This window comes from Callithrix jacchus, chromosome 4 (genome assembly GCF_049354715.1).
Source record: "Callithrix jacchus isolate 240 chromosome 4, calJac240_pri, whole genome shotgun sequence".
Lineage (NCBI taxonomy): Eukaryota > Metazoa > Chordata > Mammalia > Primates > Cebidae > Callithrix > Callithrix jacchus.
The window spans coordinates 102,893,755-102,912,855 of record NC_133505.1 but is presented as its reverse complement, the minus strand read 5'-3'; the positions used below and the strand labels follow the sequence as shown (position 1 = coordinate 102,912,855).

At 38.2% G+C, this 19,101-nt stretch overlaps 1 protein-coding gene across 31 annotated transcripts in view; it reads right to left on the bottom strand.

Annotated features, from left to right (window-relative positions):
- Positions 1-19,101, bottom strand: part of KLHL32 (kelch like family member 32) — a 204,830-nt gene that overhangs the window by 161,187 nt on the left and 24,542 nt on the right. For 15 of the 31 annotated variants that reach the window (XR_013534396.1, XR_013534394.1, XM_078369853.1 and 12 more), the window contains exon 2: positions 9,968-10,107. The exons of the other annotated variants lie outside the window; for them this stretch is intronic. The gene's annotated coding sequence lies outside the window, so the exon portion shown is untranslated. The remainder of the gene's footprint in view (positions 1-9,967; positions 10,108-19,101) is intronic. 31 annotated transcript variants of the gene reach the window in all.

The following is a 19,101-nucleotide window of genomic DNA, read 5'->3' as shown; positions in this document are numbered from 1 at the left end:
TCTCCTGGACCAGGAAGAAGAGGACTCTTAACTCTTATCAATGGAGAAGGTACTGACTTCAATCTGCACAATAAACCTTACTGAACAATCTTATTTACAGTAATTTTCCTGGTCATCTTTCCATAACTTGTCGTTCCGATCCAGAAACCCCAAACCCCTTTTCCTTTGATTATCCTAAGACCATATATAAGGCCAAGTTCTAACCACTCCTTTGGGTTACTCATCACTGGGTGCTCCCATGTGTATCTGTGATGAACATGGAAATACAATCTGTCTTTGGTGATCTAACACATAGGGACCCTGCTGAAAAATCTAAGATGGATAGAGGAAAAAAGATTTTCTCCCTCTCCTACAACAGGCACAGTGGTTTTCATTTAACAGTGTAAAAGTTCAGCTACTGTAATATATCTCAAAGTGAGTAATGACCCCCAAAAGACTACTAGCAGCACAAATTTCAGTCATTGTGATTAAAAACACAACCAAATAAATCTAGCTTGCACACAAAAATAAAACATATATCATACAAAATGAAGCTGTTTGCACATATTGATGTGCAACTAGGCTAGACTAGTTTCTTACCTTTTCCAAGACTCAATTTCTTCATTTTCTAAAAATACAGATACTACCACCTTGTCACAGGGCTGTATAGTCTCTGTAGTGTACCTAGTGCAAGGACTGACACATCACAGGGTCTCAGTAAACATCATTGTGTGTCTTTTTGTTATAGAATACAAATATGAATCATGTAGTGATTTGCTCCAGTGACAGGTATCTCAATTTTTTCTTTTGTTTTTTTTTGCTAATGTAGTTCAGATGCCAAATACTAGTGTTTTTTAATACCAAAAATATGTAGAGTATCAATCCTTCCAGGACTGTTCTCAAGACAACTTTACTGCTGGTGAAGACTCAAAAACCCCTCTCCACGCTCTCCAGAGGAAGCTACTCATTTACCCCCAGAAACACAGCACACATTTCTTAAAATATAGCAATTTTTTTCACATAATTGAAATTATTTACTACCCTCACCCTTAGGAAATGTTCATTAGTGGAATTTCTTCATTTCTAGTAAATCCCTGTTTTTTATAATCTTAATTTTCTTTCCTTTTTATTATTATACTTTAAGTTTTGAGATACATGTGCAGAATGTGCAGGTTTGTTACATAGCTATACACATGCCATGTTGATTTGCTGTACCCATCAACCCGTCATCTACATTAGGTATTTCTCCTAATGCTATCCCTCCGCTATCCCCTCATCCCCACAGGTTACAGTATGTGATGTTTCCCTTCCTGTGTCCATGTATTATCATTCTTCAACTCCCACTTATGAGTGGTAACATGCGGAATTTGGTTTTATGTTCTTGTGTTACTTTACTGAGAATGATGGTTTCCAGCTTCATCCATGCCCTTGAAAGGGACATGAACTCATCCTTTTTTATGGCTACATAGTATTCCATGGTGTATATGAGCCACATTTCCTTTATCCAGTCTATCATTGATAGGCATTTGGGTTGGTTCCAAATCTTTTCTATTGTGAACAGTACTGCAATAAACATACATGTACATGTGTCTTTATAGTAGAATGATTTATAATCCTTTGGGTATATATCCAGTAATGGGATTGCTGGGTCAAATGATATTTCTGGTTCTAGATCCTTTAAAAATTGCCACACCATCTTCCACATGCTTGAACTGATTTACACTCCAGCCAACAGCATAAAATCATTCCTATTTCTCCACATCCTCTCCAGCATCTGTTGTTTCCTGACTTTTTAATGATCACCATTCTAATTGGTGTGAGATGGTATCTCATTGTGGTTTTGATTTGCATTTCTCTAATGATCAGAGATGATTTGCTTTTTTTCATATGTTTGTTGGCCATAAAGGTCTTCTTTTGAAAAGGGTCTATTCATAAAATTTGCCTACTTTTTGATGGTTTTTTTTTTCCCCTGTAAATTTGTTTAAATTCTTGGTAGATTCTGGCTGGATATTAGCCCTTTGTCAGATGGATAGATTGCAAAATTTTTCTCCTATTCTGTAGGCTGCCTGTTTATTCTGATGATAGTTTCTTTTGCTGTCCAGAAGCTCTTTAGTTTAATTAGGTCCCATTTGTCAATTTTGGCTTTTGTTGCCATTGCTTTTGGTGTTTTAGTCATGAAGTCTTTGCCCATGCCTATATCCTGAATGGTACTGCCTAGGCTTTCTTCTAGGTTTTTTATGGTTTTTATGTCTTAGGTTTAAGTCTTCAATCCATCTTGAGTTAATTTTTGTGAAGGTGTAAGGAAGGGGTCCAGTTTCAGTTTTCTGATGGCGAGCCAGTTTTCCCAAACGATTTATTAAATAGGGAATCCTTTCCCCATTTGTCAAAAATCAGATGGTTGTAGGTGTGTGACATTATTTCTGAGGATTCTGTTCTGTTCCATTGGTCTATATATCTGTATTGGTACCAATAATATACTGTTTTGGTTACTGTAGCCTTGTAGTATAGTTTGAAGTCAGGTGGTGTGATGCCTCCAGCTTTGTTCTTTTTGCTTAGGATTATCTTGGCTATAGGGGCTCTTTTTTGGTTCCATATGAAATTTAAAGTAGTTTTTTCTAATTCTGTGAAGAAAGTCAGTGGTAGCTTGAGGGGGATAACATTGAATCTATAAATTACTTTGGGCAGTATGGCCATTTTCACAATATTGATTCTTCCTATCCACGAGCATGGAAGGTTTTTTCATTTGTTTGTGTCCTTGAAGAGGTCCTTCACTTTTAAGTAGTATTCCTAGGTATTTTATTCTCTTTGTAGCAATTGTGAATGGGAGTTCACTCATGATTTGGCTCTCTGTTACTGGTGTATAGGAATGCTTGTGATTTTTGCATTGATTTTGTATCCTGAGACTTTGCTGAAGTTGCTTTCAGCTTAAGGAGATTGTGGGCTGAGACAATGAGGTTTTCTAAATATACAATGACGTCATCTACAAACAGAGACAAAAATATGACTTCCTCTCTTCCTATCTGCATACCTTTTCTTTCTTTCTCTTGTCTGATTGCCCTGGCCAGAACTTCTAATACTATGTTGAATAGGAGTGGTTAGAGAGCATCCTTGTCTTGTGCCAGTTTTCAAAAGGAATGCTTCCAGCTTTTGCTCATTCAGTATGATACTGGCTGTGGGCCTGCCATAAACAACTCTTGTTATTTTGAGATATGTTCCATCAATACCTAGTTTATTGAGAGTTTTTAGCATGAAGAGTTGTTGACTTTTATCAAAGGTCTTTTCTGCATCAATTGAGATAATCATGTGATTTTTGTCATTGGTTTTGTTTATGTGATGGATTATGTTTACTGATTTGCATATGTTGAATAACCTTTGCATCCCAGGGATGAAAGCAACTTGATCGTGGTGGATAAGCTTTTTGATGTGCTGTTGGATTCAGTTTGTCAGTATTTTATTGAGGATTTTTGCATCGAGTTCATTGGGATATTGGCCTGAAATTTTCTTTTCTTGTTGTGTCTCTGCCAGGTTTTGGTATCAAGATGATGCTGGCTTCATAAGATGAGTTAGAGAGGAGTCCCTTTTCTTCTAGTGTTTGGAACAGTTTTAGAAGGAATGGTACCAGCTCCTCATTGTACCTCTTCAGCTGTGAATCTGTCTATAATCTGGTACGTAGTATTGAGGGGGTCTAACCTCTTCATAGTCTTTACTTTTATTAAAATGTTTCAAAGTTGCTATAGTCTCGCTTAGTTTTTTTGAAGTCAAACTTGAAAATATATTTATAAAGACAAAATAAATATCTTATTAAACTATAACAGTAAACAAGTGAAACATGATTAAGCCCTCAAAACTAGCTGGCTAGCTTTTAATGACTTACTTCTAGTTCATCTTAAAACCCCCACTAGAAGTCACGTGACCAAACAATACATAACTAAACTTCCACTAGCTACCTTATGGGTAAGATCTCTGCCTGTGGGTCACAGTAGTAATGATGCTTATAATTATTTTTCAGAAACTAGAGGGCAGCTTTTGTCTAGTTCAAGCCAGTTGAGACCTTCAACAGCACAAGTTGGTTGCACAGGTTGGGCTTGCAACAGCTACCTGAAGAGGAATCTTTTTGATATCAGAGTCAAAAACTCCATTTTGACTATGAAGAAAATGGTGGCTAGTGCCAACATTTTCTGTACATATGTCCTATGAAGAACCACACAGCTCAAATATCCTTGTGCAGAAACCCTAATTACCTCACCTTCATCTTTCCCTATACTTTAGACCACTCCACTTTCTGTCACATACGTAACTCCAAGCCCTATTTTCAGAAAAGTGGATCTGAGATTTGTATCCCTGGCCCTGCACATGGCAGCCTTGTGAATAAAATATTTTCCTTTTTGCCAAAACTGTCACCACAGTGATTTGCTTGGTGCATGCAGGCAGAATGAGCCTGGCCAGTAACAAAAGGGGAAGGAAAAAACTAAGTGTCTTATACATCTTAATGACATGTAAAGAAAGAAGGACCAGACAAGCTAATTTGGTTTAATATAATCACTAAATATAAGATACTAAAAATTAAGCTACCTTAATTATGTGGATGCATACCAATCCTACCAACATATAAGAGACTGGTGAAGACTCAACTCTGACCTTTTTCTTCTCTTGACTGAATTCCTATCTAAGAGGTCTGGGGAGTCATGACCTACAAAACATAAAGTCTCATCCAAAGGGTTTTATTTAACCCTATATAGCATGACTTGCTTTACAACCTGACTCTGGCATAACATCACATGGCAGATAAAGAAGGAAATCAAAATATTTTAACTCCAAATATGTTTTCTTTGCCATGTTTTGAAATAGTCCTCCAAAGCTGACTCTTGTGGGGAAAAAATCTACATTCTAAAGAGAATCCCATTCCTTTTTCTTTATTTTTTTCCTGATCCAGGAGAGAATCTACTTTCAATCTATTTTTTCTGAAGCCTGTTACCTGGAGACTACTTCTGCGTAATAAGAACCTTGGTCTCCACAACCCCTTTCCTTAACTCAGACATTCCTTTCTGTTAATTCTAGGTCTTTAGACAATAATTAAACTCTTTCAACCAAATTCCAATCAGAAGATATTTGAATCTACCTATGACCTGGAAGCCCCTGCTTCCATTTGTCACACCTTTCCGGACCAAACCAAGGTACATCCTTCGTGACTTATGTTTCCCTAAAATGTATGAAACCAAACTGTATCCTGAACACCTTGGGAAAATGTTCTCCGGATCTCCTGAGGGCTGTGTCAGGGGCCATGGATCATTCGTATTTGGCTCAGAATAAATCCCTTCAAAATATTTTACAGAGTTTGATTCCTTTTGTCAACACTGGTTTATTCTGGCTATTTTCATATATTTGTTTAATAATGTTTTAATGTAATACTCCAATAATAGCTTATAATTTTTTAAAGAAAAAAACAAACAGAAGTTGATCACATGTTCAACATACATACACATGGGAGCCCCCAGTGATGATTAACTCAAAGGAGTGGTTAGAACTTGGCCTTATATACAATCTTAGGATAATCAAAGGTAAAGGAGTTTTGGGCTTCTGGATGGGAAAGAAAAGTTATGGGAAGATGACCAGGAAAAGTATGGTAAACAAGAATTGTTCAGTAAGAACAGGGGAAATGCTAGTCCTCCTCCACCAGCACAGGTCATTATGTGAGTGGCAGTGAAGGCCTTTCTCAGTATCATATTCAAGGGAAACAAGGGTGATGGCGGTGATAATAATGATGAAGATGATAGGACCTTAATTAAACACTTATTAAGTATCCAGCACAGTGCTAACTTTTCCCTACCTTATTTACTATCCCCATTTTGTATGGTTCTGGATAATAAGGCATAATGAGGTAAAGGAATTTACTGAAAGACATACAAGTAGTAAGTAGTGATAACAGGCTTCAAATCCAACAGATTGACTCCAGAGCCCATACCCTTAACCACACCTAACAGTAAAAAAGGGAACCTGGACGGGCGCGGTGGCTCACACCTGTAATCCCAGCACTTTGGGAGGCTGAGGCGGGTGGATCACGAGGTCAAGAGATTGAGACCATCCTGGTCAACATGGTGAAACCCCGTCTCTATTAAAAATACAAAAAATTAGCTGGGCATGGTGGCGCGTGCCTGTAATCCCAGCTACTCAGGAGGCTGAGGCAGGAAAACTGCCTGAACCCAGGCGGCAGAGGTTGCAGTGAGCTGAGATCACACCATTGCACTCCAGCCTGGGTAACAAGAGTGAAACTCCGTCTCAAAAAAAAAAAAAAAAGGAACCTATTCCAGGACACAGTCATACCCTGAAGGGCTAAAGAAACCAAAGACCAGTAGCCTCAGGCATCTAGTACCACAGCAGGAGAGCTAAGGCAACATCAACTTTGAATCAGTACAAAGGAAGTTTACAACAACTAAGATGCTCACAGACTATGTAAGGTAATACCTTTGTTACTGAAAGTGAAAAATAGCACCCATAACACAGGTGGCATTGTTCTAAAGATGATTCACCTGGTCACCATGGTGAAACCCCGTCTCTACTAAAAACACAAAAAAAATTAGCTGGGCATGGTGGCACGTGCCTGCAATCCCAGCTACTTGGGAGGCTGAGTTAGGAGAATTGCCTGAACCCAGGAGGCGGAGGTTGCGGTGAGCCGAGATCGGGCCATTGCACTCCAGCCTGGGTAACAAGAGCGAAACTCTGTCTCAAAAAAAAAAAAAAGATGATTCAAATGTTCCTAGGCCTTCCTGATCCATAGATGCCAAAGGCCAAGGATCAGAACCTGCAACCACAGCATGCTGGTGTCTCCAAAGCAGGCCCTGATGTGGACTGAATTAGGTCCCCTCAAGACTCAGGTGTTGAAGTTCTAGCTCCCAATACCTCAGTATGTGTCTATGTTGGAGATTTGGCCTTTAAGGAGGTAATCAAGGGGGATTAGGGCCCAATACTGGGTGGGCTCTAATCCAAAATGACTCGCATCCTTCTAAGAAGAGATTAAAACACACAAGTACAAAGGAAAGACCACATGAGGGGGAGAAGGCAGCCATCTGCAAGCCAAGGAGAGAGACCTCAGAAGAAACTGACCCTGTTAACACCTTGATCTCCGATTCGTAGCCTCCAGAATTGTGATAAAATAAAGTCATGTTATTCAAACCATCCAGTCTGTGGTACTTTGTTATGGCAGCCCTTTGCCAGTCTCTTCCATGCTACTATGTCTCAGAGGCTGTGCCAGGCCTGCTGACCATACTGCCTCCAGGTCTGGGATGACCTGTGCTCTGCTCAGACAAAGCTGGGCCACAGCCATGCTAAGCAAACCATGACCTTGGAGGCCCCACCAGGGCCTGAAACAGTGGCCTCTCCACTACTGTCCCCTTAAAGCATCTGGCCTCCAGCTTTCACTTTTCCAATCACTGCTCATCTTTCTCTAGGTGCTAAATTTCACCACTCTTGGCAGAAATTTCCTCTGGGAAGTTGCTTGCTACACCTAGTCATACAGTTTGTTTGTTTTACCAGAACACTCCCTTCCAGCTTTCATAAGTACTATGGGGGCCCAAGCAGAGAGGGATGAGGGTCCAAAGTGTAGAAGCACAGCCATGTGCTTGAAGCACAATGACCTACCAACACTCCATCTCTGAGGCCAAGCTGTGTGTGCACCTGCATGCCTTCTGTATAACTTAGGGTGATTTTTTTCCATGGCATGCCTTCTACCAAGCTACCTTCCATGGGTAACCCACTAGTCTGTTAGATATGACCCTTTCTGAATTCTTTCCAGTCCAGTCCTACTGCTGGATCCACCCACAGAAGGAAGGAGAAACACTGCCTGCCTCCATGTGCTGAAAGATGTGAAGACCCAGTTCTAGCCAAGACAACCACATACATGATGGTCAAATGAATACAGGCAATAATTCTTGGCCCACTTGATCATCTCACTGCCCTGCTTAAAGCTGTTGTGATAAAGTCAAACTTCTTAAAATAGTAACCCTCCCAATACTTCCAGCCTTGTGTTTTGTCACTTGCTCCTTTTTCTTTGGTTACAGTCATACAGATCTACTCATTCATACTCAATTGTTCTCTCCCCTCAGGGTACCAGTAACTGCCATCCTTACCGTTCCGAACTTTCTACCCCTTTCTTTGACTGGTTAACCCCTATTCATCATGCAGGTTTCAGATATCACTTCCTCTGGGAAGCCTTCCCTGATCCTCCCAGGACACAGTTAATTACTCTCCTCTATAATCCAATAGCACCCATAGATCCCCACTCACAGCATAATCAGCACTATATATAATTTTTTGTTGAGGCAGGGGATGTACTGCCCTAGCTTCATTTCCACCCATAACCCTTCCCTAGACAATAAGTTCTTTAAGTAGGGTGGCCACTCATTCTGGGATGGTTACAGTTTTGCATATTGTCCCAGTGCAATTCACTAATCACATCCCATTTGTTCTCTTTTGTTTCCCAGTTTGGATGATAAGCCATCTGGTCATTCTGTCTTTATGGGCAGGATCCACATCTATCTTGCTCACTATTTTAAATCCTCAAGGACTACCATTATTCTTACAAAATCCTCCAAAGTAGATAAAGTAAAAGTATAATTAATTCTGTTTTTAAAATGACAGATTATTTGCATAAATTGAATCATGATGTTTATTCCCTAAAATAATAAAATGTTATACTAAATATTAAAAATTTCTTTATATAAGAATAAAGATATAGTATCTAGTCACCCTCATGAATACAGCTGGAACCAAACTAAAATATAATGTGTAAGTTATTCCAGTCACATTAGCAAATCCCTTTTCAGCTCTTATTTTAATTTTTAGCTCCATCACTCCTCTATGAATAGAAACACAAAATGCATGGATCGGTTACACAGTCTTGTCAAAATAACCTAACCTTCAATTATAACATCCTGAGGTGCTTTTTAAAAATATTGCCATGAAAAATTTTTTATTAAAGAATTTCTTAAAGCTCTCACACCAGGTAAAATTAAATTAAATTATTCATCTTCATCTTTATAGATGACACAATGTAGATCTTGAGTGTTTTCCTAGTACAGAAATTATCTGTATGATAAATAACATATTACTTTATAATATGATAAAATCAACAAAATTACAACATATATGTAATTATTTTACTTAATTAGAAAGCCCTGTATTAAAAAGTTCTTAATCTAATAGCAAGTGACCATTCTCCCGTGACTAATTTCTGCCTTCTAGCAAATAGAAAATATGCAATTTAGATTTCCCAAATTTGTGATCTAGATGTAATCCAGACTCCATTTTCAAATAGAGAAATGATCTTACTTTTGAGTTTTAATATAGACTGTTCATTCATCAAATATTTGCTAAATGCTTAATACATTTCCATTAATCACTGAACTAGATATCAAGAATGACATAAAAAGATTAAAAATAGTCTCTGTCTTCAAAGAGCTTATAATCCTTGGCATAAATCAAAGAACTTATAATTAAAGACATAACATCCACATTTGCAGTTACCCTAATGGTGTAAGACATTCTGCATTTTCTTCTATTGAGAGATGAACAAATTTTCCTCATTTTAAAATGTCTAAAATTAGAATTGTATCTTAAATCACTATATACCTTAATGTGCTACTATTTGTTTGTCTTGGAAAACCTCATACGCTTCTTACATCTCCAAGAAACATTAAAACTGGAGAAACACTGTTTTAATGTTTCTTAAACACTCTTGTTCAAGTGCCTACATATGAGGCTAGGTGTATGTATGTACATGTGCTATTACACTTAATTCTTTTTTTAAATTGTACTTTAAGTTCTGGGGTACATGTGCAGATCTTACAGGATTGTTGCATAGGTACACACATGCCATGGTGGTTTGCTGTCTCCACCCCCCTGTCACCTACATCAGGCATTTCTCCTAGTGTTATCCCTCCCCAACCTCCCCACCCCAACTGTCCCTCCCCTAGCCCCCTACCCCACAACATACCCCAGTGTGTGATGTTCCCCTCCCTGTGTCCAGGTGTTCTCATTATTCAACACCCGCCTATGAGTGAGTCAAGCGGTGTTTGGTTTTCTGTTCTTGTGTCAGTTTGCTGAGAATGATGGTTTCCAGATTCATCCATGGCCCTACAAAGGACACAAACTCATTGTTGTTTATGGCTACATAGTATTCCATGGTGTATAGGTGACATATTTTCTTCTTACAACAATCGATCATTATAAGAATTAAACGGGATTTTTTCCAGAAGAAAAACCAGAGGCTCAGCAAGCGGAAATGCTTAAGGTAAAACTGGTAGCTGCTGCAGCTGAGACTCAAACCCAGCTCTTACATTCTGCTGCACCATATTATCCTACCAAAGGAGAGGCATATGGGTTAGAATACTGGATAAAGACTAAGTAAGGGAGCACTAAAGTATAGAGAGAAAGGAGAAAGCTTTCCAAATGAGAAGCACAACACACTCAAAGATATGGAGACTTCCAAGCTATACTTTCGTAAAATAAGAAACCTGGGGCCGGGCGCAGTGGCTCACGCCTGTAATCCCAGCACTTTGGGAGGCCAAGGCGGGTGGATCACGACGTCAACAGACCGAGACCATCCTGGTAAACATGGTGAAACCCCGTCTCTACTAAAAATACAAAAAATTAGCTGGGCATGGTGGCACGTGCCTGTAATCCCAGCTACTCAGGAGGCTGAGGCAGGAGAATTGCCTGAACCCAGGAGGCGGAGGTTGCGGTGAGCCGAGATCGTGCCATTGCACTCCAGCCTGGGTAACAAGAGTGAAACTCCGTCTCAAAAAAAAAAGAAACCTGTACCACATGGAGGTGCAGTATAATATACAGGTAAGAAAAGCGGGTTCTGGAAGAAGACTGTTGGAGGAACAGGTTTACATTCTGGCTCCAATAGTGCTTATGTTCCTTCATGAAGTTACTATATTTATCCACATCTCAATTTCCTAATTAGTAAAAGTTGTATAAAAATGAAACTTGCTGATACGGTTTGGCTGTTTCCCCACCCAAATCTCATTTAAATTCCCAAGTGTTGTAGGAGATACCCAGTGGGAGGTGACTGAATCACGGGGGCAGGTCTTTCCTGTGCTGTTCTCATGATAGTGAATAAATCTCATGAGATCTGATGGCTTTAAAAAGGGGAGATTCCCTGCACAAATTCTCTTCACTTGTCTGCCTCCATATGAGACATGCTTTTCACCTTCCACCATGATTGTAAGATCTCCCCAGCCATATGACATGGAACTATAGGTCCAATAAACCTGTCTTTTATAAATTGCCCAGACTCAGTATATCTTTTTTTTTTTTTTTTTTTTGAGATAGAGTCTTGCTCTGTCACCCAGATTGGAGTGCAGTGGCATGATCTTGGCTCACTGCAACCTCTGCCTCCTGGGTTCAACAAATTCTCCTGCCTCAGCCTCCAGAGTAGCTAGGATTACAGGCACCCACCACCATGCCCAGCTAATTTTTATATTTTTAGTAGAGACAGGGTTTCACCATGTTGGCCAGGCTGGTCTCAAACTCTTGACCTCAGGTGATCCACCCACCTGGGCATCCCAAAGTGCTGGGATTACAGGTGTGAGTCACTGTGCCCAGCCTCAGGTAGGTCTTTATCAGCAGTGTGAAAACGGCCTAACACACCTACCAGAAGGATTCCAGTTAAAAATGTCAGATTGAACACATGTCAATTCAAATGTTTGCACTGAGTATAACACATGCCCTAATTTCAGGAAATGTTGCTTTAAAATATTTTTTTCATCTTTCTCTTTAGGAAAAAAACCTCACTGAAATCATAGCAAAGAGATGAAGAAACAAGAATAATAAACCCTCAAGATCAAGGAAAACAAGAGAAGAAATTAAAAACATAAAACTTATTGAAGATAGAGAACAGATGGATGCATAATAATGGACTCAGCAGGAGACAAGAAAAGTGAATTTCAATCTGGCAGTGGGCAATTCAAAGAAAAAACTCAATTTGTATCAAGGAATATTTTCCAAAAGACTCAGGAACCAATGGTATGAGGAGGGGGTTCATGCTATGGACTGAATGTGTCTCCCCCAAACTTCAAGTGTTAAAACTCTTATATCCAATATGATGGTATTGAGAGGTGGGGCCTTTGGGAGGTAACTGGGTAATAAAAGTGGAGAGTGCATGTTGGGATCAGTGCTATTACAAGAAAAGACAAAACAGCTTGCTTCCTCTCTCTTTTCTCAACAATATGTGAATACAACCAGAAGATGGTCATCTGTAAACTAGGAAGCAGGTCTTCCCAAGACATTGAATCTGCCACCATCTTGATCTTTGACTTTCTAACCTTCAGAACTGTGAGAAATATGTTTGTTGTTTAAGCTAACCCATCTATGGTAGTTTCTTATAACAGCCCAGACTGGCTAAGACAGCTGACAATAGAAAAACTGGGGGAAAAAAAATCTATTTAAAAACCACTTTGTACTCCTAGGTCCCTTCTCCTAATCTGCACGACATGGCTACTGTTTGTCTCATCCCAGTTACAGATCAGATATTTGCTCTCTGGAGAAAATAAAAGTATCTCTAGACTGGGGAATGCCAGGTTCAGTGGAAGGTGGAGGTGCCATCTGAAAAACAAGCAGAGTGAAAGCTGACACAGAAAACATGCAGCCCCTAAGCTTTCATATTCTATTCAGCTTCCAGAATGCCAGCAGCTAGGTTTTTATCATCCAGGGAAATGAGAAGATGATTCTCTGGGGAATATAACTAAGCCAACACTAAACCTAAGGAGTCTCACATCATAGGTTTCCCAAATAAATGGTTCAACCAGATCACTTTATGGGGTAATCCCTGCATAACAAGCCTGCCCATGTGCTCAGAGATTCCAGCCAGCTTTTTTTCTCTTTAATATGAGTGAATATCCAAGCATCACCAAAAATTTGAAAAAAACGGAGAATTACCTAGGCAAAGAAAAAATAGAAGGAAAGAAAAATAAAACTATTTTTTTCACTGTATACTTCCATAGCCAAACAAATTATCAATATTTTAAAGTCTAAAAATAGAATAAAGATGTTTTCAGACTTGCAAAGTACAAGCAATTATCTTCTAGGCATTGTTTCACAGGAAGTTATTAGAGGATGTTTTCCACTTAAATAAGGGAGTGTATTGAGAAAAGGAAGACATGTGATTCAGGAAACCAAGGATTCACCACAAGAAAGAGATGATAGGAATTCTCAGGTAATAACGAAGGAAGTTCCCAAACTGCAACTATAAAGAACAGGCAAACTGGATCAGTTCAGAAGGATCCAGAGAGACTTTTACCAGAGGTGAAACAGACAGAAAACCTAATGTAGTTTCTACCCATTTACAGCTAGAGAGTTTGAGGGTTGAATTGTTGATAACAATATAAAAACCTAAGCAAAAAGAAATAAAAAAAGACAACATTTTGTGAAAAACAAAAGTTGTCTAGGAAAGGAAAAGTAATCATAGTTTGATTATATAAATAACACTTAGATTGTCATAACCATATAAAAATGAACTAATGATACAACCAAAGTATTAGTGTAACTAACTAGAGAGTAGAGGGATGGGAAGCCTATATATATGATGGGGTGATTTCAGGGAATAAGTTAAGAAAGCTAAATTTTCTTTTTCTTTTTTTTGAGATGGAGTCTGACTCTGTCACCCAGGCTGAAGTGCAGTGGTGCCTGGCTCACTGCAACCTCTAACTCACAGGTTCAAGCAATTGTCCTGTCTCAGCCTCCTGAGTAGCTGGGATTACAGTCATGTGCCACCACACCCAGCTAATTTTTGTATTTTTAGTATAGACAGGGTTTCACCATGTTGGCTAAGCTGGTCTTGAACTTCTGGCCTCAAGCGATCCTCCTATCTTGGCCTCCCAAAGTGCTGAGATTACAGGCATGAGTCAACACACCCAGCAAAAAAACCCTGAACTTTCATCTTCCCTTATGGGAAACCAATAGACTCAAACATGAAAAACCTAGACTGGGAACATAAACATGTTACTGAGAAATATGGAAGTAAATAAAGTAAGTTCTCACATAACATTATTGATAGCTTCTTGGAAATAATGTATAATAAATCAAATTTGTAATCAACTGATGGCTTCTTCTTGTCCACTGCACAGACAAAACTAATTCACCAAGACAGCATTAGAAAAGTATTGCAATAGAACAAAAAAAGCTTAATTAATGCAGAGCTATCCAAGTGAGAAGACAGGAGTTTATTACTCAAATCAGCCTCCCCAAGAACTCAAAGTCTAGGGTTTTTATGGATACATTGGCAGGCAGGGGACTAGGGAATGGGTGCTGCTGATTGGTTGGGGATGAAATCACAGGGTTATGGAAAAAAATCCTCATGTGCTGAGACAGCCTCTGGATGGGGACCACAGGACTGGTTGAGTCATGAGTCATGGGTCATGGGTCCCAGTGGAGTCAGTTGGTCACCAGAATGCAAAGGTCTGGAAAACATCTCAAAAGACCAATCTTAGGTTCTATAATAGTGATGTTATCTATGGGAACAATTGGGAAAGTCACAAATCTTGTGATAATACTTGTGATAATACATTTACTACATTGCAGTAAATGATTATAGAAGGGAAAACTAAGACTACATCTTCATAGAATTCAGGCACCTCTCATAATCCTAATCTTGTGGCCTTTCATTAGTCTTACATAAGGTAGTTTCAGACCCTGAACAAGGAAGGATCAGTCTTATGGAGTGACTATTATTATCTTTGTTTCAAAGTTAGACTTTAACTAAATTTCTCCCGTGGTTAGCTGGGCCTACACCTAGGAAAAAGTGAGTTCAGCCAGTCTGTGAGGCTAGAAGCAAGATGGAGTTAGTCATTACAAATTTCTCTTGCTGTCATATTCTTTGCAAAGGCAGTTTCAATTTTACCATACGCTAATTCATAAAAACAAGAGTTAAGTTCCCATGGCATATTTCTGGTCATAAAAAGTCACCCAGGTTCTTTTAAAAAATGCTCAAAACACATTTAACGTTAAACAATGAAACAAACACAAGCTATACATGCATTTAAGAAATATTAATGAAAACAAGTAAGATAATTATTTATCCAATTATTCCAATTCAGGGCCTTAGGTGGCTGAAGCCCATCCTGGCAGCTCAGGGCACAAGGCAATCCTGGACAGGATGCTACCCCATCACAGGGTACACTCACACACACTCACACCAATGTAGACACACCAATGAACCGAATGTGTACATTTTTAGAATGTGGGGGGAATCCAAAGTACCTGGACAAAACCCATGAAGATATGGGGAGAACATGCAAACTTCACACAGCCAGTGGTCTGCTGGGAATCAATTTTTTCTCTGATTGACACTGTAATTAAATGGCATTGAAGAAAACAATGCTACTCCAGGTTCTGCTGTTATCTAAAGAGACAGCTAAAGGAATTAAAAGCAGTTGCCTCATCTATACTTCTACATAACAAGCCTTGTGGATTGTTTGTCTCTTTATATAACACTGTTAAAAATAAAAGCTAAATTTAAAAAATATATAAAAAACTTATCTCACAAGGTATACAACTTAATTAGCTAAATTATAACCAATGTAATTTATGAGACAAAATTAGATGAGACAATCCAAAGTACACATCAGTTTTGGTACACATATTACTCAATATTAACAGTGAGAAATTAATGTTATCTTGATGATGATGGTAAGATGATGGTAGCGATGGAACCCTAAGGTATCAGCAACAACCTAACCAGCGATGGATAAAATACAAGGTGTGGGGTGGCACAGAGCCCAACATGCCCCACATGGCCTAACCCTCTTTGGAAGCTATTTAAAACAGACCTAGAACGAATATACTGCTCACCTAACTCTGACTATTAGTCACAAACTTTCACTCTCCTGCTGTCCCCTTATAGTACGCAACTTCTAGCCACTGACATTAGGTAAATGCTGCCCAAATTTATGATACCACAGGAACAATGTGTATAGGGATGCTGACATCTCCTCTCATACAGACAGCTCAGTCTGTTTCCTTTGCCTGAGCCCAAGCTGCTCCTGGCTTCTTCCTTGTCCTATTTAGCCTGCTCAAGTCTCCCTTACCATCAAACAGAGACTATGTGAGCCTGATCCATGTATATTTTTTCATTATTAATAACAAAATTCTAAATATCATGTTTTATATTAGAAATTTGACCACTTTATGTTTAGATCAGGTTACAGTTCTAACCTAACTTATAAAATATTCAGAATTACATGTTTTGTGAGAAGTATTTTTTTGTTCAAACTGAGTACAAGGCTTCTTGAGTTTAAGAAATCAATGACAGCTATATTCAAATGTCTACCCAAAAACTGCATTTTCCCACTATCATCTCATGGGCTCTAACATATTATAAGAATATTCTCTGTTGTAGAATCCAAGTAGAGCAAGAATGCTAAGTGAAATGCCCTTGTCTTCTTACTAATATCGATGTCTTTGGCAAAGAGGACAACCCCCAGCTATTCAGTTAGTTATGTTAATTAGTGTGATGAACACACTAATTCTCTCAGATAAAATATTTGGTTTTCCATGAAAATACATCTGGCCAGGTTGAATAACACAGAATTTACTATACCTAGTTGTTCACTAACCGTTCACTCACTCACTCACTCACTCACTCACTCAACTCATTCAACATTTAAATAGCACTTACCATACACCAAGAATGCATGTAAAGGAGTAAGATTAAAATGATTTTGTAAAGCAAAGTGTCTGGGTTTTTTTTTAACATGACAACTGATAAAAGCTATCACTTCAAGCATAATTTTCTCTTTCAAAAAGAGATGTAAGGTAGAAGAAAGAACGTGGGCATGAGGTGAAGTTCCTTCAGCTGGGTTGAGCTTCACGTTAACTGACATCTCAACTATGAATTATAGGGGCAGAGACCACATCCCACTCTTCTCTGTGCTAGAATGAGCTATGTTCCTGGAACGCTTACTAATAAATGTATTGTTTATACATTGTTCTTGTTTAGAGAGCTATTTTTTCTAACCACAAATGCAGAACTTTCAGACACCTCCAAAAACACTTGCCTCTGTCATTAAAAATGTGCTTCTAAGTTTTTTAAAGAATATGAACATAATTCTAACAACTTTGAGATATCAAGACCCAAAAGGGATCAAAATTTTATTTTAATTTTTAAATTAACATTACTTTAAAACTTTGGCTTTGAAAAAAGCACTGTGGCTCAATATTACACTGCCCTGCTTTTTTACAGAGTAACTGAACAGCAAGATGAGACACTCTGAAAATATAATGAACACTCAAAATACTAGTCATAATTTTACTATTAAAAAAACAGACTATTGATTTAAGCAAGAAATGTTTAAGTCAGTATATTTAATTCCAATTATTAGTGGCAAAACATTTAGATACTGAATTTCCTTTCCTTGGTTCTAATACCACTAAATATCTTTGTGAAACATTAAAATTTAGGAGGAAAAAAAGAAAAGTTATGCTTTCTCAGTCACACTATCAATTACACTATGAATATTTATAAACAATGCAAAATCATTAATCTCACCAGGGAACTCTGAAGATATGAACTTATGAAAATAAATAAGAGATGTCATTAACGATCTGTACAACCCCCCCGTGAGCCAATCAAATGGAAAATATTCACAATTTTTTAAAAAATAAAAATGAAATTATCAAATGCTAACTCAGTCACCATTACACAAAAAGATGGTGGCAAGGCTACACCTGTGGAAAGAAAGGCTGGTGGGGGAAGATGATGGCAACATTAGAAATTGACCTAGAAACACTGGATCTAGGTCAATGAACAATGATAACAAGTGTGAAAAAATGTGAAAAATGGCAAAAACAGAATGGCACAAAGAGGAAACTGACTAACTAGAATATCAATCAGATCTGGAGCTCTGGAGACTCAATTTAAATGAAATAAAATGCATGAGGATTTTAGGAAGACTCACTCATTTGAAAATAGTTATTAATTCCCACTATGTGCCATTACTTTTAGGAGACACAGTTTAAAATAAGACATACAATGTCTCTATTTTCACAAAACTTACATTCTAAGAAGAATAAACAGTAAATAGACAAACAAAACACTAGATAACAATGGCTGCTAAAATGTACAAAGCATTGTGATGTGATTGAGTCAACAGGCGTTTATTGAATTATCAGGGAAAGCCTCTAAATAAATGAACTTAATCTAAAATTTTACTTAAGTATCCAAACATCAAAAGAATAAAAAAGATTCTAAAGTCAGAGTTAAGAAAGTTTTCTACATTATGTTTTGTAATTTCAGAAATGTTTGAATTGCTACATGGCGTTTTGGCCTGAGTCAGAAGAGGAGGAGGAGAGTGGAGTATGTTTTCTTGGCTCAGTCAACAGGCTTGGGTGAGCTCCACAAGTGGGAGGATAAATCTCAGAGAGAATTGCATGGGGGAGGTGGAGAGGGAAAAGGCTGTCAAATTCATCACAGTGACTTAAGCCAAATCCTTCCTTCATCAATCCTAATTTTCCCAATGCACAAAATCTCTGATCACATAATTTTTTTTAAAGTGTATTCTCTAACCAAGATATAATTGCCCTTTTTGGTATCCTGTACCTAAAACTGCTAAATACCATTAGTGAAACTAAATCAATCATGTTTATTTCATGAAGAAACAGACTGAAAGTATATCCTATGGTTTCAATAATTGTGTATCACATACAAAAACATAGACTTGCCCACATAAGGACCCACCTACATCACAAAAATTTTCTGTAGGTCTCAGGAATCATCTGATCTCTTGGTTGAATTTTTTTTCTCCACATTATTAAAAACAAAAATATTTGGTCTCCCTGGAGCAACGTCTAGGAATACCAACTATGATGATCTACCAAGCAGAAGATATGAACCAAACGTCAAGTTTGATGTACAAGGTGAAATAACTTTCCCAAGATCACCAATCTAGTAAGTGGCAGAACCAGGACTGGAATCCAGGCAAGTCTGACTAAAATTTCCACCCCTCATTGTACACTGTTGTGCCTCTAGGATTAGTAACACAGAATATCTGGACTTCAGGGATTTTTCCAGAGATCAAAAACTCTCACAATTGCCCAGTAACTTCTAAGTAACCTACAATAGACAATTTT